We start from the raw sequence: 20358 nt of genomic DNA on the forward strand, positions 1-20358 counted from the left end.
AGACAGTCAAAGGGCCCTCAGAACCCAGACTAGTGTGTCAAAGCCTCGAGCCATTGAGCCAACTGACCATGAAGGAACTGAACCATAGATGTGATGGCAGACTTATTTCCCCACTCTCAGAGGAGGCAAAATTGGCCAGAGGCTCAGGGGCACCATGTACCAAAGTGGAAGGCTTTGGGCACGTCCTTGGGTGCCAAGGACCCATCTCCAACCTTACCTCTGAGCCTGAAGGTGAAGTCTGGGAGCTCAAGGGGAGGGGCTTTTCTGGTGCTCTGGTGCCACCTGGTGGCCATCTTCTCTAACAGCAACTCTCAGCGCTTCCTCTGCCTCCCACAGCCGTACCTTGGCCTGCACAGCCCTGGGCCACTTGCCAGCCTGATTTCCTAAATCCCCTCCCTTGCAGCACTAAAAACACACGATGGGTGGGGAAAGGTTTCCATGGCATTCACCCCACCTTAGACCACCCCGCTCCCTGAAAACAGACGCCCCACTTGGTGAATTAACGGAACTGCTGGCCTTCAATCAGCAAGCTCAGCCCTGGCGCCCAGCTTGAGATCCGGGACCTCCCGGTGTCAGTCATGTTCCCTGGATTTAAGTAGGTTCCTTGGCACAGGGTCCTCCCCCCTCCCCCCGCCCAGAGGAAATGGCTCAGGTGGAGCGGGAAGAAGGAGGATATGGAATTCCCTAGAGGGAAAGTGCACAGGTAGTGGCTGAGTCCCGCCCCTACACCACCACCTCCTGGATGCACTGCGTTCATGACCAAAAGCCCAGTTTTCCAGAAGCCAAAAGTCACACCAGCCTGATTCTAAAAAACTGCATGTCCAAGATTTAAGACAGGGATTTTTACATCCATTGGTACAATTCAAACAAGCAAAGGGCACGCAGAGCCAAGCCAGCCTGTCAAATTCTCTAGCCACCGGGCCACCTGATCATGCAGAGATTGAACCCGAGATGGGATGGCAGAACTTTAACCCTTCTCTGGGTTGAGGCACCTTGGGCCACAGGGTCGAAGGCACCATGTAACAAACTCAAACATCTTGAACCTACTTGGGTCTCCAGCAATCACTTTCCATCCTGGATCTGAGCCAGGTGATTTGGCCCTGGATCTTGGGGCCGGGGGTGGGGGGGGGACCATTGGGGGTGAGCTCTGCTGTCTCTCTGGAGCTTTCTGGTCTACATGGGCCCTAACAGCACGTCTCATCCCTTCCTCCTCCTCACACTGATGAACCCTGCTCTACATGAGCCTGGGGCTCTTGCTAGCATGATTTACTGACCCCTCCCCTCAGCACACTCAAATGGCCAATGGATGAGGAGTGACTAACTGTTGGCCAGGCCGGTCACCTCACCCGACTTTATCCAGCTCCCTGAAATCAGCACCCCTCCTATTTAAGTCAGAATAGCAGCTTTCAAATCAGCAGCCTTCCTCCCCAGGACTCAGAATCCTAAACAACCTGGCCGTGATGCACCTTACTTGGAATTAGACAGCTTCCTTTGAATGGGTGTCCCACGGACACTGAAGCAGCTCAGGTGCACAGGGATGACAGAGGTTGTGGAGATCTCTGGAGAGGAAGAACTGAGCCATAAGCACACCCCACCTCCAAAAGACCACCACATGGACACAGTGCACTCACAACCAGGAGCCTGGGTTTCCAGAAGACAAGCTCCCCAGCAGACCAATTCTAGAACACTGCACATACAACATTCAAGCCAGGTGTTTCTGGGTCCAGAGTTCTGTCTTCAAACAAGCCAAGGACACTCATACCAAGACAGGCTGCCTATCTCCCTCATCTTGGGGCCACTCGACCAGAGAGGAATTGAATTAGACGCGTGATGGCAGAATTCTGTCCCCTCACTGAGTTGAGCGAAATTGGGCCACTGGGTCAGAGGCATCATGAACAAACACACCAGGCTCTGGGCACCTCCTTGAGGTTCCATGGGTCCATCTCCAATCCCCACTGAGCCTGGAGGTGCAAACAGGGAGCTGCAGGGGGCGGCTGCTGGGCTCTGGTGCCCGCTGGTGGGCATGTGCTCTAATAGCAACTCTCAGCCCTTCCTCCGCCTCTCATAGCAGAAGCCTGGTCTGCACTGGCCTGGGCCACTTGCCAGCCCAATTTCCTTACTCCTCTCCCTTGCAGCACACTGAAATGCCAGATGGGTGGCATTAGGACTATCTCAAAGTCGGCCAGGACACTCACCCCACATGAGACCACCCCGCTCCCTGAATCAGACACCCCGCTTGGTAAGGTAACAGAGGCCAGTTGCCAGCAATCAGCACCCTCAGCCCTGGCACCTCGCTTGAGATCCACGACCTCCCTGGCATCATTCACTTTACCTGGATTTAGGTGGATTCCTGGGCACAAGGTTCTCCGCAGAGGAAGCAGAGGCTCAGGTGGAGCAGGAGGAAGGAGGAGGTGGCGATATCTAGAGAGAAAGGCACAGGGAGAGGCTGAGACCCACTCCCACAATACCCGTGGCCTGATGTGTTATATTCATGACCCAAAGCCCAGATCTCCTAAAGCCAAATTATCACACCAGCCTGATGCTAAACCACTGCATACCCAATATCGAAGCCAGGGATTTCTGGGTCCAGTGTTGTACTTCAAACAAGCAAAGGGCACGCAGGCCCCAGGCCGCCTATCAAACTCTCTAGCCATTGGGCTACCCGCTCATGCAGAGAATGAACCCAAGACGTGATGGTGGAATCTGGATCATCTCTGAGTTGAGGCACATTGGGCCACCAATCATTTTGCACCCCGTGTCTGAGCCTGGCGACGCAGCCACAGTGCTACAAGGGGGGAGAGGTGTTGGTGGGGAGGGGCTCTCCAGTTACTCTGGCTCCTTCTGATGGACAGAGCCCGCCATGAGCATAGTCCACCCCAGCCCCCAAATACAACCGCACGGACACACCCCATTCATGACCTGAAGCCCAGCTTCCCAGGAGACAACCCCCCCGCCATGCTGATTCTAGAAATCTATACCTCCAGTATTCAAGCCAGGTGTTTCTGGGTCCAGAGGTCTGCCTGCCAACAAGCAAAGGACACTCAGACCACAGACAGCCTGTCTCTCTCCCTCATCTTGGGGCCACCCGACCAGACAGGAATTGAATTAGACACGTGGTAGCACAACACTGTCCCCTCGTTTGAGTTGAGGCTATCTGGGCCACTGGGTCAGAGGCACCCTGAACAAACACACCAGGCTCTGGGCACCTCCTTGAGGTTCCATGCGTCCATCTCCACTCCCCACTGAGCCTGGACGCGCAAACAGGGAGCTGCAGGGGGCTCTGCTGGGCTCTGGCGCCCTCTGGTGGACCTGTGCTCTAACAGCAACTCTCGGCCCTTCCTCTGCCTCCCACAGCAAAAGTCTGGTCTGCGCTGGCCCAGGCCTATTGTCTGCATGGTGTCCTTGCTCCTCTCCCTGTCAGGCACACTGTCACATTCGGCTAAGACCCTCACCCCATACACGACCACCCCACACCCTGAAATAAACCGCTCCATTTTGTAAGTCACGAGAGCAGGCCCCAAATCAACCAGCACCCTTCAGCCCTGGGTCCCAGCTTGATTCCATGGATGACCCAGGCTTTATATGCATTACCCTGTTTCAGGCAGCATCCATGTGTCTGGTGTCTCCTAGGGGAGGAAGAGACTCAGGTGTGAAGGAAGAAAAAGCGTGAGGAGACCGCTAGAGAGAAAGAGCATGGGTTTGAGTGCAGCCTGCCCCCTAAAAGCACTGGGTTGACACACACAACCAGAAGGCCAGCTTTCTAGAAGCTCAGCTCCACATCAACCAGCCTGATACGAGCAAAGTGTATGGCCAAAATTCACGCCAGGTATGAGGCCAGAGTTGGGCCTTCAAACAATCAAAGGGGACTCAAACTTGAGACAGCCTGTCAAACTCTCTAGGCATTGGGCCACCGGACAGTGAGGGAATTGAACCTGAGATGGGATGGCAGAATTGTGTCCCCGCTTCTGAGATGAGGCAAATTGCCCAGAGACATGGAGATGCCCTGTAATCCAGCCCCGGCTCTGGGCACCTCTTTGGGCTTGCACCAACCCATCTCCAACACATACTTGAGTCTTAAGTTGCAGCCAGGGAGCTGCAGAGGCTCAGTTAAGTGGTACCGGGGTGGTGGGGGTGTGGTGGTGCTCTGTCGCCATCTAGTGGACATGTGCTCTAACAGCAATTCCCAGCCCTTCCTCTGCCCCCCTCAGCAGAACCCTGCTCTGCTCTGGTGTGGCACGCCTTCCAGCGAGATTTCTTTATTCCTCTCGCTCTGCCTACTGAAATACATTACAGGTGGGTTATGACTATCTCAAAGTCACCAGGGCGATTACCCCCAAGCATGACACAACCCCATTCCTTGAAATCAGCCACACACACCCCTAGTGAAGTCAAGTGGGCAGTCTTTGAATCGGTCAGCAACCTGCAACCCTGGACCCAGCTTGAAATAAGGATCGCCCAGCCTTCTTCACATTACCTGGATTGGGGGGAGGGTTCCTTGTCACTGGGAGTGGTAGAGGCTAACATGGGAGGGAAGGAGGAGATCTCTGGAGAGAAACAGCACAGGCACCAGCACTGCACATCCCAAAATAACTGTTTTGAAACCCTGGTCCTATTCATAACCAGAAGCCCACCTTTCCAGAAGGCAAGCTGCACTCCATCGTGATTCTAGAAAACTGCACACCCAAGACTCAAACCAGGTCCCTGTGGATCCAGAGATCTGCCTTCAGACAGTCAAAGGGCCCTCAGAACCCAGACTAGTGTGTCAAAGCCTCGAGCCATTGAGCCAACTGACCATGAAGGAACTGAACCATAGATGTGATGGCAGACTTATTTCCCCACTCTCAGAGGAGGCAAAATTGGCCAGAGGCTCAGGGGCACCATGTACCAAAGTGGAAGGCTTTGGGCACGTCCTTGGGTGCCAAGGACCCATCTCCAACCTTACCTCTGAGCCTGAAGGTGAAGTCTGGGAGCTCAAGGGGAGGGGCTTTTCTGGTGCTCTGGTGCCACCTGGTGGCCATCTTCTCTAACAGCAACTCTCAGCGCTTCCTCTGCCTCCCACAGCCGTACCTTGGCCTGCACAGCCCTGGGCCACTTGCCAGCCTGATTTCCTAAATCCCCTCCCTTGCAGCACTAAAAACACACGATGGGTGGGGAAAGGTTTCCATGGCATTCACCCCACCTTAGACCACCCCGCTCCCTGAAAACAGACGCCCCACTTGGTGAATTAACGGAACTGCTGGCCTTCAATCAGCAAGCTCAGCCCTGGCGCCCAGCTTGAGATCCGGGACCTCCCGGTGTCAGTCATGTTCCCTGGATTTAAGTAGGTTCCTTGGCACAGGGTCCTCCCCCCTCCCCCCGCCCAGAGGAAATGGCTCAGGTGGAGCGGGAAGAAGGAGGATATGGAATTCCCTAGAGGGAAAGTGCACAGGTAGAGGCTGAGTCCCGCCCCTACACCACCACCTCCTGGATGCACTGCGTTCATGACCAAAAGCCCAGTTTTCCAGAAGCCAAAAGTCACACCAGCCTGATTCTAAAAAACTGCATGTCCAAGATTTAAGACAGGGATTTTTACATCCATTGGTACAATTCAAACAAGCAAAGGGCACGCAGAGCCAAGCCAGCCTGTCAAATTCTCTAGCCACCGGGCCACCTGATCATGCAGAGATTGAACCCGAGATGGGATGGCAGAACTTTAACCCTTCTCTGGGTTGAGGCACCTTGGGCCACAGGGTCGAAGGCACCATGTAACAAACTCAAACATCTTGAACCTACTTGGGTCTCCAGCAATCACTTTCCATCCTGGATCTGAGCCAGGTGATTTGGCCCTGGATCTTGGGGCCGGGGGTGGGGGGGGGGACCATTGGGGGTGAGCTCTGCTGTCTCTCTGGAGCTTTCTGGTCTACATGGGCCCTAACAGCACGTCTCATCCCTTCCTCCTCCTCACACTGATGAACCCTGCTCTACATGAGCCTGGGGCTCTTGCTAGCATGATTTACTGACCCCTCCCCTCAGCACACTCAAATGGCCAATGGATGAGGAGTGACTAACTGTTGGCCAGGCCGGTCACCTCACCCGACTTTATCCAGCTCCCTGAAATCAGCACCCCTCCTATTTAAGTCAGAATAGCAGCTTTCAAATCAGCAGCCTTCCTCCCCAGGACTCAGAATCCTAAACAACCTGGCCGTGATGCACCTTACTTGGAATTAGACAGCTTCCTTTGAATGGGTGTCCCACGGACACTGAAGCAGCTCAGGTGCACAGGGATGACAGAGGTTGTGGAGATCTCTGGAGAGGAAGAACTGAGCCATAAGCACACCCCACCTCCAAAAGACCACCACATGGACACAGTGCACTCACAACCAGGAGCCTGGGTTTCCAGAAGACAAGCTCCCCAGCAGACCAATTCTAGAACACTGCACATACAACATTCAAGCCAGGTGTTTCTGGGTCCAGAGTTCTGTCTTCAAACAAGCCAAGGACACTCATACCAAGACAGGCTGCCTATCTCCCTCATCTTGGGGCCACTCGACCAGAGAGGAATTGAATTAGACGCGTGATGGCAGAATTCTGTCCCCTCACTGAGTTGAGCGAAATTGGGCCACTGGGTCAGAGGCATCATGAACAAACACACCAGGCTCTGGGCACCTCCTTGAGGTTCCATGGGTCCATCTCCAATCCCCACTGAGCCTGGAGGTGCAAACAGGGAGCTGCAGGGGGCGGCTGCTGGGCTCTGGTGCCCGCTGGTGGGCATGTGCTCTAATAGCAACTCTCAGCCCTTCCTCCGCCTCTCATAGCAGAAGCCTGGTCTGCACTGGCCTGGGCCACTTGCCAGCCCAATTTCCTTACTCCTCTCCCTTGCAGCACACTGAAATGCCAGATGGGTGGCATTAGGACTATCTCAAAGTCGGCCAGGACACTCACCCCACATGAGACCACCCCGCTCCCTGAATCAGACACCCCGCTTGGTAAGGTAACAGAGGCCAGTTGCCAGCAATCAGCACCCTCAGCCCTGGCACCTCGCTTGAGATCCACGACCTCCCTGGCATCATTCACTTTACCTGGATTTAGGTGGATTCCTGGGCACAAGGTTCTCCGCAGAGGAAGCAGAGGCTCAGGTGGAGCAGGAGGAAGGAGGAGGTGGCGATATCTAGAGAGAAAGGCACAGGGAGAGGCTGAGACCCACTCCCACAATACCCGTGGCCTGATGTGTTATATTCATGACCCAAAGCCCAGATCTCCTAAAGCCAAATTATCACACCAGCCTGATGCTAAACCACTGCATACCCAATATCGAAGCCAGGGATTTCTGGGTCCAGTGTTGTACTTCAAACAAGCAAAGGGCACGCAGGCCCCAGGCCGCCTATCAAACTCTCTAGCCATTGGGCTACCCGCTCATGCAGAGAATGAACCCAAGACGTGATGGTGGAATCTGGATCATCTCTGAGTTGAGGCACATTGGGCCACCAATCATTTTGCACCCCGTGTCTGAGCCTGGCGACGCAGCCACAGTGCTACAAGGGGGGAGAGGTGTTGGTGGGGAGGGGCTCTCCAGTTACTCTGGCTCCTTCTGATGGACAGAGCCCGCCATGAGCATAGTCCACCCCAGCCCCCAAATACAACCGCACGGACACACCCCATTCATGACCTGAAGCCCAGCTTCCCAGGAGACAACCCCCCCGCCATGCTGATTCTAGAAATCTATACCTCCAGTATTCAAGCCAGGTGTTTCTGGGTCCAGAGGTCTGCCTGCCAACAAGCAAAGGACACTCAGACCACAGACAGCCTGTCTCTCTCCCTCATCTTGGGGCCACCCGACCAGACAGGAATTGAATTAGACACGCGGTAGCACAACACTGTCCCCTCGTTTGAGTTGAGGCTATCTGGGCCACTGGGTCAGAGGCACCCTGAACAAACACACCAGGCTCTGGGCACCTCCTTGAGGTTCCATGCGTCCATCTCCACTCCCCACTGAGCCTGGACGCGCAAACAGGGAGCTGCAGGGGGCTCTGCTGGGCTCTGGCGCCCTCTGGTGGACCTGTGCTCTAACAGCAACTCTCGGCCCTTCCTCTGCCTCCCACAGCAAAAGTCTGGTCTGCGCTGGCCCAGGCCTATTGTCTGCATGGTGTCCTTGCTCCTCTCCCTGTCAGGCACACTGTCACATTCGGCTAAGACCCTCACCCCATACACGACCACCCCACACCCTGAAATAAACCGCTCCATTTTGTAAGTCACGAGAGCAGGCCCCAAATCAACCAGCACCCTTCAGCCCTGGGTCCCAGCTTGATTCCATGGATGACCCAGGCTTTATATGCATTACCCTGTTTCAGGCAGCATCCATGTGTCTGGTGTCTCCTAGGGGAGGAAGAGACTCAGGTGTGAAGGAAGAAAAAGCGTGAGGAGACCGCTAGAGAGAAAGAGCATGGGTTTGAGTGCAGCCTGCCCCCTAAAAGCACTGGGTTGACACACACAACCAGAAGGCCAGCTTTCTAGAAGCTCAGCTCCACATCAACCAGCCTGATACGAGCAAAGTGTATGGCCAAAATTCACGCCAGGTATGAGGCCAGAGTTGGGCCTTCAAACAATCAAAGGGGACTCAAACTTGAGACAGCCTGTCAAACTCTCTAGGCATTGGGCCACCGGACAGTGAGGGAATTGAACCTGAGATGGGATGGCAGAATTGTGTCCCCGCTTCTGAGATGAGGCAAATTGCCCAGAGACATGGAGATGCCCTGTAATCCAGCCCCGGCTCTGGGCACCTCTTTGGGCTTGCACCAACCCATCTCCAACACATACTTGAGTCTTAAGTTGCAGCCAGGGAGCTGCAGAGGCTCAGTTAAGTGGTACCGGGGTGGTGGGGGGTGTGGTGGTGCTCTGTCGCCATCTAGTGGACATGTGCTCTAACAGCAATTCCCAGCCCTTCCTCTGCCCCCCTCAGCAGAACCCTGCTCTGCTCTGGTGTGGCACGCCTTCCAGCGAGATTTCTTTATTCCTCTCGCTCTGCCTACTGAAATACATTACAGGTGGGTTATGACTATCTCAAAGTCACCAGGGCGATTACCCCCAAGCATGACACAACCCCATTCCTTGAAATCAGCCACACACACCCCTAGTGAAGTCAAGTGGGCAGTCTTTGAATCGGTCAGCAACCTGCAACCCTGGACCCAGCTTGAAATAAGGATCGCCCAGCCTTCTTCACATTACCTGGATTGGGGGAGGGTTCCTTGTCACTGGGAGTGGTAGAGGCTAACATGGGAGGGAAGGAGGAGATCTCTGGAGAGAAACAGCACAGGCACCAGCACTGCACATCCCAAAATAACTGTTTTGAAACCCTGGTCCTATTCATAACCAGAAGCCCACCTTTCCAGAAGGCAAGCTGCACTCCATCGTGATTCTAGAAAACTGCACACCCAAGACTCAAACCAGGTCCCTGTGGATCCAGAGATCTGCCTTCAGACAGTCAAAGGGCCCTCAGAACCCAGACTAGTGTGTCAAAGCCTCGAGCCATTGAGCCAACTGACCATGAAGGAACTGAACCATAGATGTGATGGCAGACTTATTTCCCCACTCTCAGAGGAGGCAAAATTGGCCAGAGGCTCAGGGGCACCATGTACCAAAGTGGAAGGCTTTGGGCACGTCCTTGGGTGCCAAGGACCCATCTCCAACCTTACCTCTGAGCCTGAAGGTGAAGTCTGGGAGCTCAAGGGGAGGGGCTTTTCTGGTGCTCTGGTGCCACCTGGTGGCCATCTTCTCTAACAGCAACTCTCAGCGCTTCCTCTGCCTCCCACAGCCGTACCTTGGCCTGCACAGCCCTGGGCCACTTGCCAGCCTGATTTCCTAAATCCCCTCCCTTGCAGCACTAAAAACACACGATGGGTGGGGAAAGGTTTCCATGGCATTCACCCCACCTTAGACCACCCCGCTCCCTGAAAACAGACGCCCCACTTGGTGAATTAACGGAACTGCTGGCCTTCAATCAGCAAGCTCAGCCCTGGCGCCCAGCTTGAGATCCGGGACCTCCCGGTGTCAGTCATGTTCCCTGGATTTAAGTAGGTTCCTTGGCACAGGGTCCTCCCCCCTCCCCCCGCCCAGAGGAAATGGCTCAGGTGGAGCGGGAAGAAGGAGGATATGGAATTCCCTAGAGGGAAAGTGCACAGGTAGAGGCTGAGTCCCGCCCCTACACCACCACCTCCTGGATGCACTGCGTTCATGACCAAAAGCCCAGTTTTCCAGAAGCCAAAAGTCACACCAGCCTGATTCTAAAAAACTGCATGTCCAAGATTTAAGACAGGGATTTTTACATCCATTGGTACAATTCAAACAAGCAAAGGGCACGCAGAGCCAAGCCAGCCTGTCAAATTCTCTAGCCACCGGGCCACCTGATCATGCAGAGATTGAACCCGAGATGGGATGGCAGAACTTTAACCCTTCTCTGGGTTGAGGCACCTTGGGCCACAGGGTCGAAGGCACCATGTAACAAACTCAAACATCTTGAACCTACTTGGGTCTCCAGCAATCACTTTCCATCCTGGATCTGAGCCAGGTGATTTGGCCCTGGATCTTGGGGCCGGGGGTGGGGGGGGGACCATTGGGGGTGAGCTCTGCTGTCTCTCTGGAGCTTTCTGGTCTACATGGGCCCTAACAGCACGTCTCATCCCTTCCTCCTCCTCACACTGATGAACCCTGCTCTACATGAGCCTGGGGCTCTTGCTAGCATGATTTACTGACCCCTCCCCTCAGCACACTCAAATGGCCAATGGATGAGGAGTGACTAACTGTTGGCCAGGCCGGTCACCTCACCCGACTTTATCCAGCTCCCTGAAATCAGCACCCCTCCTATTTAAGTCAGAATAGCAGCTTTCAAATCAGCAGCCTTCCTCCCCAGGACTCAGAATCCTAAACAACCTGGCCGTGATGCACCTTACTTGGAATTAGACAGCTTCCTTTGAATGGGTGTCCCACGGACACTGAAGCAGCTCAGGTGCACAGGGATGACAGAGGTTGTGGAGATCTCTGGAGAGGAAGAACTGAGCCATAAGCACACCCCACCTCCAAAAGACCACCACATGGACACAGTGCACTCACAACCAGGAGCCTGGGTTTCCAGAAGACAAGCTCCCCAGCAGACCAATTCTAGAACACTGCACATACAACATTCAAGCCAGGTGTTTCTGGGTCCAGAGTTCTGTCTTCAAACAAGCCAAGGACACTCATACCAAGACAGGCTGCCTATCTCCCTCATCTTGGGGCCACTCGACCAGAGAGGAATTGAATTAGACGCGTGATGGCAGAATTCTGTCCCCTCACTGAGTTGAGCGAAATTGGGCCACTGGGTCAGAGGCATCATGAACAAACACACCAGGCTCTGGGCACCTCCTTGAGGTTCCATGGGTCCATCTCCAATCCCCACTGAGCCTGGAGGTGCAAACAGGGAGCTGCAGGGGGCGGCTGCTGGGCTCTGGTGCCCGCTGGTGGGCATGTGCTCTAATAGCAACTCTCAGCCCTTCCTCCGCCTCTCATAGCAGAAGCCTGGTCTGCACTGGCCTGGGCCACTTGCCAGCCCAATTTCCTTACTCCTCTCCCTTGCAGCACACTGAAATGCCAGATGGGTGGCATTAGGACTATCTCAAAGTCGGCCAGGACACTCACCCCACATGAGACCACCCCGCTCCCTGAATCAGACACCCCGCTTGGTAAGGTAACAGAGGCCAGTTGCCAGCAATCAGCACCCTCAGCCCTGGCACCTCGCTTGAGATCCACGACCTCCCTGGCATCATTCACTTTACCTGGATTTAGGTGGATTCCTGGGCACAAGGTTCTCCGCAGAGGAAGCAGAGGCTCAGGTGGAGCAGGAGGAAGGAGGAGGTGGCGATATCTAGAGAGAAAGGCACAGGGAGAGGCTGAGACCCACTCCCACAATACCCGTGGCCTGATGTGTTATATTCATGACCCAAAGCCCAGATCTCCTAAAGCCAAATTATCACACCAGCCTGATGCTAAACCACTGCATACCCAATATCGAAGCCAGGGATTTCTGGGTCCAGTGTTGTACTTCAAACAAGCAAAGGGCACGCAGGCCCCAGGCCGCCTATCAAACTCTCTAGCCATTGGGCTACCCGCTCATGCAGAGAATGAACCCAAGACGTGATGGTGGAATCTGGATCATCTCTGAGTTGAGGCACATTGGGCCACCAATCATTTTGCACCCCGTGTCTGAGCCTGGCGACGCAGCCACAGTGCTACAAGGGGGGAGAGGTGTTGGTGGGGAGGGGCTCTCCAGTTACTCTGGCTCCTTCTGATGGACAGAGCCCGCCATGAGCATAGTCCACCCCAGCCCCCAAATACAACCGCACGGACACACCCCATTCATGACCTGAAGCCCAGCTTCCCAGGAGACAACCCCCCGCCATGCTGATTCTAGAAATCTATACCTCCAGTATTCAAGCCAGGTGTTTCTGGGTCCAGAGGTCTGCCTGCCAACAAGCAAAGGACACTCAGACCACAGACAGCCTGTCTCTCTCCCTCATCTTGGGGCCACCCGACCAGACAGGAATTGAATTAGACACGCGGTAGCACAACACTGTCCCCTCGTTTGAGTTGAGGCTATCTGGGCCACTGGGTCAGAGGCACCCTGAACAAACACACCAGGCTCTGGGCACCTCCTTGAGGTTCCATGCGTCCATCTCCACTCCCCACTGAGCCTGGACGCGCAAACAGGGAGCTGCAGGGGGCTCTGCTGGGCTCTGGCGCCCTCTGGTGGACCTGTGCTCTAACAGCAACTCTCGGCCCTTCCTCTGCCTCCCACAGCAAAAGTCTGGTCTGCGCTGGCCCAGGCCTATTGTCTGCATGGTGTCCTTGCTCCTCTCCCTGTCAGGCACACTGTCACATTCGGCTAAGACCCTCACCCCATACACGACCACCCCACACCCTGAAATAAACCGCTCCATTTTGTAAGTCACGAGAGCAGGCCCCAAATCAACCAGCACCCTTCAGCCCTGGGTCCCAGCTTGATTCCATGGATGACCCAGGCTTTATATGCATTACCCTGTTTCAGGCAGCATCCATGTGTCTGGTGTCTCCTAGGGGAGGAAGAGACTCAGGTGTGAAGGAAGAAAAAGCGTGAGGAGACCGCTAGAGAGAAAGAGCATGGGTTTGAGTGCAGCCTGCCCCCTAAAAGCACTGGGTTGACACACACAACCAGAAGGCCAGCTTTCTAGAAGCTCAGCTCCACATCAACCAGCCTGATACGAGCAAAGTGTATGGCCAAAATTCACGCCAGGTATGAGGCCAGAGTTGGGCCTTCAAACAATCAAAGGGGACTCAAACTTGAGACAGCCTGTCAAACTCTCTAGGCATTGGGCCACCGGACAGTGAGGGAATTGAACCTGAGATGGGATGGCAGAATTGTGTCCCCGCTTCTGAGATGAGGCAAATTGCCCAGAGACATGGAGATGCCCTGTAATCCAGCCCCGGCTCTGGGCACCTCTTTGGGCTTGCACCAACCCATCTCCAACACATACTTGAGTCTTAAGTTGCAGCCAGGGAGCTGCAGAGGCTCAGTTAAGTGGTACCGGGGTGGTGGGGGGTGTGGTGGTGCTCTGTCGCCATCTAGTGGACATGTGCTCTAACAGCAATTCCCAGCCCTTCCTCTGCCCCCCTCAGCAGAACCCTGCTCTGCTCTGGTGTGGCACGCCTTCCAGCGAGATTTCTTTATTCCTCTCGCTCTGCCTACTGAAATACATTACAGGTGGGTTATGACTATCTCAAAGTCACCAGGGCGATTACCCCCAAGCATGACACAACCCCATTCCTTGAAATCAGCCACACACACCCCTAGTGAAGTCAAGTGGGCAGTCTTTGAATCGGTCAGCAACCTGCAACCCTGGACCCAGCTTGAAATAAGGATCGCCCAGCCTTCTTCACATTACCTGGATTGGGGGGAGGGTTCCTTGTCACTGGGAGTGGTAGAGGCTAACATGGGAGGGAAGGAGGAGATCTCTGGAGAGAAACAGCACAGGCACCAGCACTGCACATCCCAAAATAACTGTTTTGAAACCCTGGTCCTATTCATAACCAGAAGCCCACCTTTCCAGAAGGCAAGCTGCACTCCATCGTGATTCTAGAAAACTGCACACCCAAGACTCAAACCAGGTCCCTGTGGATCCAGAGATCTGCCTTCAGACAGTCAAAGGGCCCTCAGAACCCAGACTAGTGTGTCAAAGCCTCGAGCCATTGAGCCAACTGACCATGAAGGAACTGAACCATAGATGTGATGGCAGACTTATTTCCCCACTCTCAGAGGAGGCAAAATTGGCCAGAGGCTCAGGGGCACCATGTACCAAAGTGGAAGGCTTTGGGCACGTCCTTGGGTGCCAAGGACCCATCTCCAACCTTACCTCTGAGCCTGAAGGTGAAGTCTGGGAGCTCAAGGGGAGGGGCTTTTCTGGTGCTCTGGTGCCACCTGGTGGCCATCTTCTCTAACAGCAACTCTCAGCGCTTCCTCTGCCTCCCACAGCCGTACCTTGGCCTGCACAGCCCTGGGCCACTTGCCAGCCTGATTTCCTAAATCCCCTCCCTTGCAGCACTAAAAACACACGATGGGTGGGGAAAGGTTTCCATGGCATTCACCCCACCTTAGACCACCCCGCTCCCTGAAAACAGACGCCCCACTTGGTGAATTAACGGAACTGCTGGCCTTCAATCAGCAAGCTCAGCCCTGGCGCCCAGCTTGAGATCCGGGACCTCCCGGTGTCAGTCATGTTCCCTGGATTTAAGTAGGTTCCTTGGCACAGGGTCCTCCCCCCTCCCCCCGCCCAGAGGAAATGGCTCAGGTGGAGCGGGAAGAAGGAGGATATGGAATTCCCTAGAGGGAAAGTGCACAGGTAGAGGCTGAGTCCCGCCCCTACACCACCACCTCCTGGATGCACTGCGTTCATGACCAAAAGCCCAGTTTTCCAGAAGCCAAAAGTCACACCAGCCTGATTCTAAAAAACTGCATGTCCAAGATTTAAGACAGGGATTTTTACATCCATTGGTACAATTCAAACAAGCAAAGGGCACGCAGAGCCAAGCCAGCCTGTCAAATTCTCTAGCCACCGGGCCACCTGATCATGCAGAGATTGAACCCGAGATGGGATGGCAGAACTTTAACCCTTCTCTGGGTTGAGGCACCTTGGGCCACAGGGTCGAAGGCACCATGTAACAAACTCAAACATCTTGAACCTACTTGGGTCTCCAGCAATCACTTTCCATCCTGGATCTGAGCCAGGTGATTTGGCCCTGGATCTTGGGGCCGGGGGTGGGGGGGGGACCATTGGGGGTGAGCTCTGCTGTCTCTCTGGAGCTTTCTGGTCTACATGGGCCCTAACAGCACGTCTCATCCCTTCCTCCTCCTCACACTGATGAACCCTGCTCTACATGAGCCTGGGGCTCTTGCTAGCATGATTTACTGACCCCTCCCCTCAGCACACTCAAATGGCCAATGGATGAGGAGTGACTAACTGTTGGCCAGGCCGGTCACCTCACCCGACTTTATCCAGCTCCCTGAAATCAGCACCCCTCCTATTTAAGTCAGAATAGCAGCTTTCAAATCAGCAGCCTTCCTCCCCAGGACTCAGAATCCTAAACAACCTGGCCGTGATGCACCTTACTTGGAATTAGACAGCTTCCTTTGAATGGGTGTCCCACGGACACTGAAGCAGCTCAGGTGCACAGGGATGACAGAGGTTGTGGAGATCTCTGGAGAGGAAGAACTGAGCCATAAGCACACCCCACCTCCAAAAGACCACCACATGGACACAGTGCACTCACAACCAGGAGCCTGGGTTTCCAGAAGACAAGCTCCCCAGCAGACCAATTCTAGAACACTGCACATACAACATTCAAGCCAGGTGTTTCTGGGTCCAGAGTTCTGTCTTCAAACAAGCCAAGGACACTCATACCAAGACAGGCTGCCTATCTCCCTCATCTTGGGGCCACTCGACCAGAGAGGAATTGAATTAGACGCGTGATGGCAGAATTCTGTCCCCTCACTGAGTTGAGCGAAATTGGGCCACTGGGTCAGAGGCATCATGAACAAACACACCAGGCTCTGGGCACCTCCTTGAGGTTCCATGGGTCCATCTCCAATCCCCACTGAGCCTGGAGGTGCAAACAGGGAGCTGCAGGGGGCGGCTGCTGGGCTCTGGTGCCCGCTGGTGGGCATGTGCTCTAATAGCAACTCTCAGCCCTTCCTCCGCCTCTCATAGCAGAAGCCTGGTCTGCACTGGCCTGGGCCACTTGCCAGCCCAATTTCCTTACTCCTCTCCCTTGCAGCACACTGAAATGCCAGATGGGTGGCATTAGGACTATCTCAAAGTCGGCCAGGACACTCACCCCACATGAGACCACCCCGCTCCCTGAATCAGACACCCCGCTTGGTAAGGTAACAGAGGCCAGTTGCCAGCAATCAGCACCCTCAGCCCTGGCACCTCGCTTGAGATCCACGACCTCCCTGGCATCATTCACTTTACCTGGATTTAGGTGGATTCCTGGGCACAAGGTTCTCCGCAGAGGAAGCAGAGGCTCAGGTGGAGCAGGAGGAAGGAGGAGGTGGCGATATCTAGAGAGAAAGGCACAGGGAGAGGCTGAGACCCACTCCCACAATACCCGTGGCCTGATGTGTTATATTCATGACCCAAAGCCCAGATCTCCTAAAGCCAAATTATCACACCAGCCTGATGCTAAACCACTGCATACCCAATATCGAAGCCAGGGATTTCTGGGTCCAGTGTTGTACTTCAAACAAGCAAAGGGCACGCAGGCCCCAGGCCGCCTATCAAACTCTCTAGCCATTGGGCTACCCGCTCATGCAGAGAATGAACCCAAGACGTGATGGTGGAATCTGGATCATCTCTGAGTTGAGGCACATTGGGCCACCAATCATTTTGCACCCCGTGTCTGAGCCTGGCGACGCAGCCACAGTGCTACAAGGGGGAGAGGTGTTGGTGGGGAGGGGCTCTCCAGTTACTCTGGCTCCTTCTGATGGACAGAGCCCGCCATGAGCATAGTCCACCCCAGCCCCCAAATACAACCGCACGGACACACCCCATTCATGACCTGAAGCCCAGCTTCCCAGGAGACAACCCCCCCGCCATGCTGATTCTAGAAATCTATACCTCCAGTATTCAAGCCAGGTGTTTCTGGGTCCAGAGGTCTGCCTGCCAACAAGCAAAGGACACTCAGACCACAGACAGCCTGTCTCTCTCCCTCATCTTGGGGCCACCCGACCAGACAGGAATTGAATTAGACACGCGGTAGCACAACACTGTCCCCTCGTTTGAGTTGAGGCTATCTGGGCCACTGGGTCAGAGGCACCCTGAACAAACACACCAGGCTCTGGGCACCTCCTTGAGGTTCCATGCGTCCATCTCCACTCCCCACTGAGCCTGGACGCGCAAACAGGGAGCTGCAGGGGGCTCTGCTGGGCTCTGGCGCCCTCTGGTGGACCTGTGCTCTAACAGCAACTCTCGGCCCTTCCTCTGCCTCCCACAGCAAAAGTCTGGTCTGCGCTGGCCCAGGCCTATTGTCTGCATGGTGTCCTTGCTCCTCTCCCTGTCAGGCACACTGTCACATTCGGCTAAGACCCTCACCCCATACACGACCACCCCACACCCTGAAATAAACCGCTCCATTTTGTAAGTCACGAGAGCAGGCCCCAAATCAACCAGCACCCTTCAGCCCTGGGTCCCAGCTTGATTCCATGGATGACCCAGGCTTTATATGCATTACCCTGTTTCAGGCAGCATCCATGTGTCTGGTGTCTCCTAGGGGAGGAAGAGACTCAGGTGTGAAGGAAGAAAAAGCGTGAGGAGACCGCTAGAGAGAAAGAGCATGGGTTTGAGTGCAGCCTGCCCCCTAAAAGCACTGGGTTGACACACACAACCAGAAGGCCAGCTTTCTAGAAGCTCAGCTCCACATCAACCAGCCTGATACGAGCAAAGTGTATGGCCAAAATTCACGCCAGGTATGAGGCCAGAGTTGGGCCTTCAAACAATCAAAGGGGACTCAAACTTGAGACAGCCTGTCAAACTCTCTAGGCATTGGGCCACCGGACAGTGAGGGAATTGAACCTGAGATGGGATGGCAGAATTGTGTCCCCGCTTCTGAGATGAGGCAAATTGCCCAGAGACATGGAGATGCCCTGTAATCCAGCCCCGGCTCTGGGCACCTCTTTGGGCTTGCACCAACCCATCTCCAACACATACTTGAGTCTTAAGTTGCAGCCAGGGAGCTGCAGAGGCTCAGTTAAGTGGTACCGGGGTGGTGGGGGTGTGGTGGTGCTCTGTCGCCATCTAGTGGACATGTGCTCTAACAGCAATTCCCAGCCCTTCCTCTGCCCCCCTCAGCAGAACCCTGCTCTGCTCTGGTGTGGCACGCCTTCCAGCGAGATTTCTTTATTCCTCTCGCTCTGCCTACTGAAATACATTACAGGTGGGTTATGACTATCTCAAAGTCACCAGGGCGATTACCCCCAAGCATGACACAACCCCATTCCTTGAAATCAGCCACACACACCCCTAGTGAAGTCAAGTGGGCAGTCTTTGAATCGGTCAGCAACCTGCAACCCTGGACCCAGCTTGAAATAAGGATCGCCCAGCCTTCTTCACATTACCTGGATTGGGGGGAGGGTTCCTTGTCACTGGGAGTGGTAGAGGCTAACATGGGAGGGAAGGAGGAGATCTCTGGAGAGAAACAGCACAGGCACCAGCACTGCACATCCCAAAATAACTGTTTTGAAACCCTGGTCCTATTCATAACCAGAAGCCCACCTTTCCAGAAGGCAAGCTGCACTCCATCGTGATTCTAGAAAACTGCACACCCAAGACTCAAACCAGGTCCCTGTGGATCCAGAGATCTGCCTTCAGACAGTCAAAGGGCCCTCAGAACCCAGACTAGTGTGTCAAAGCCTCGAGCCATTGAGCCAACTGACCATGAAGGAACTGAACCATAGATGTGATGGCAGACTTATTTCCCCACTCTCAGAGGAGGCAAAATTGGCCAGAGGCTCAGGGGCACCATGTACCAAAGTGGAAGGCTTTGGGCACGTCCTTGGGTGCCAAGGACCCATCTCCAACCTTACCTCTGAGCCTGAAGGTGAAGTCTGGGAGCTCAAGGGGAGGGGCTTTTCTGGTGCTCTGGTGCCACCTGGTGGCCATCTTCTCTAACAGCAACTCTCAGCGCTTCCTCTGCCTCCCACAGCCGTACCTTGGCCTGCACAGCCCTGGGCCACTTGCCAGCCTGATTTCCTAAATCCCCTCCCTTGCAGCACTAAAAACACACGATGGGTGGGGAAAGGTTTCCATGGCATTCACCCCACCTTAGACCACCCCGCTCCCTGAAAACAGACGCCCCACTTGGTGAATTAACGGAACTGCTGGCCTTCAATCAGCAAGCTCAGCCCTGGCGCCCAGCTTGAGATCCGGGACCTCCCGGTGTCAGTCATGTTCCCTGGATTTAAGTAGGTTCCTTGGCACAGGGTCCTCCCCCCTCCCCCCGCCCAGAGGAAATGGCTCAGGTGGAGCGGGAAGAAGGAGGATATGGAATTCCCTAGAGGGAAAGTGCACAGGTAGAGGCTGAGTCCCGCCCCTACACCACCACCTCCTGGATGCACTGCGTTCATGACCAAAAGCCCAGTTTTCCAGAAGCCAAAAGTCACACCAGCCTGATTCTAAAAAACTGCATGTCCAAGATTTAAGACAGGGATTTTTACATCCATTGGTACAATTCAAACAAGCAAAGGGCACGCAGAGCCAAGCCAGCCTGTCAAATTCTCTAGCCACCGGGCCACCTGATCATGCAGAGATTGAACCCGAGATGGGATGGCAGAACTTTAACCCTTCTCTGGGTTGAGGCACCTTGGGCCACAGGGTCGAAGGCACCATGTAACAAACTCAAACATCTTGAACCTACTTGGGTCTCCAGCAATCACTTTCCATCCTGGATCTGAGCCAGGTGATTTGGCCCTGGATCTTGGGGCCGGGGTGGGGGGGGGACCATTGGGGGTGAGCTCTGCTGTCTCTCTGGAGCTTTCTGGTCTACATGGGCCCTAACAGCACGTCTCATCCCTTCCTCCTCCTCACACTGATGAACCCTGCTCTACATGAGCCTGGGGCTCTTGCTAGCATGATTTACTGACCCCTCCCCTCAGCACACTCAAATGGCCAATGGATGAGGAGTGACTAACTGTTGGCCAGGCCGGTCACCTCACCCGACTTTATCCAGCTCCCTGAAATCAGCACCCCTCCTATTTAAGTCAGAATAGCAGCTTTCAAATCAGCAGCCTTCCTCCCCAGGACTCAGAATCCTAAACAACCTGGCCGT

General features: G+C 54.7%; 5 long non-coding RNA genes across 11 annotated transcripts in view; 4 read left to right on the top strand and 1 right to left on the bottom strand.

Moving 5' to 3' along the window:
• LOC110259822 overlaps positions 1–4760 on the top strand; it is a 70708-nt gene extending 65948 nt beyond the window's left edge. For 6 of the 7 annotated variants that reach the window (XR_002342174.1, XR_002342179.1, XR_002342177.1 and 3 more), the window contains one exon: positions 2997–3110. This is a non-coding gene — a long non-coding RNA (uncharacterized LOC110259822). Of the gene's footprint in view, positions 1–2996; positions 3827–4623 lie in introns of those variants that run through there. The other variant, XR_002342176.1, reaches the window with a different exon arrangement.
• Positions 1–20358, bottom strand: part of LOC110259821 — a 29828-nt gene that overhangs the window by 8139 nt on the left and 1331 nt on the right. Inside the window, exons 2-7 of the long non-coding RNA XR_002342172.1 lie at positions 17154–17801; positions 16509–16597; positions 12429–13076; positions 11784–11872; positions 7059–8352; positions 2333–3626 (exon numbers count right to left, since the gene is read on the bottom strand). This is a non-coding gene — a long non-coding RNA (uncharacterized LOC110259821). The remainder of the gene's footprint in view (positions 1–2332; positions 3627–7058; positions 8353–11783; positions 11873–12428; positions 13077–16508; positions 16598–17153; positions 17802–20358) is intronic.
• Positions 8346–9486, top strand: LOC110259823. Its single transcript, XR_002342181.1, has 2 exons — positions 8346–8552; positions 9350–9486. It is a non-coding gene; the product is annotated as an uncharacterized LOC110259823 (long non-coding RNA).
• LOC110259825 lies at positions 13070–14211 on the top strand. The gene is made up of 2 exons (XR_002342183.1): positions 13070–13276; positions 14075–14211. It is a non-coding gene; the product is annotated as an uncharacterized LOC110259825 (long non-coding RNA).
• On the top strand, positions 17913–18935 carry LOC110259824. The gene is made up of 2 exons (XR_002342182.1): positions 17913–18001; positions 18799–18935. It is a non-coding gene; the product is annotated as an uncharacterized LOC110259824 (long non-coding RNA).

This window comes from Sus scrofa, chromosome 3, assembly GCF_000003025.6.
Source record: "Sus scrofa isolate TJ Tabasco breed Duroc chromosome 3, Sscrofa11.1, whole genome shotgun sequence".
Classification (NCBI taxonomy): Eukaryota; Metazoa; Chordata; class Mammalia; order Artiodactyla; family Suidae; genus Sus; species Sus scrofa.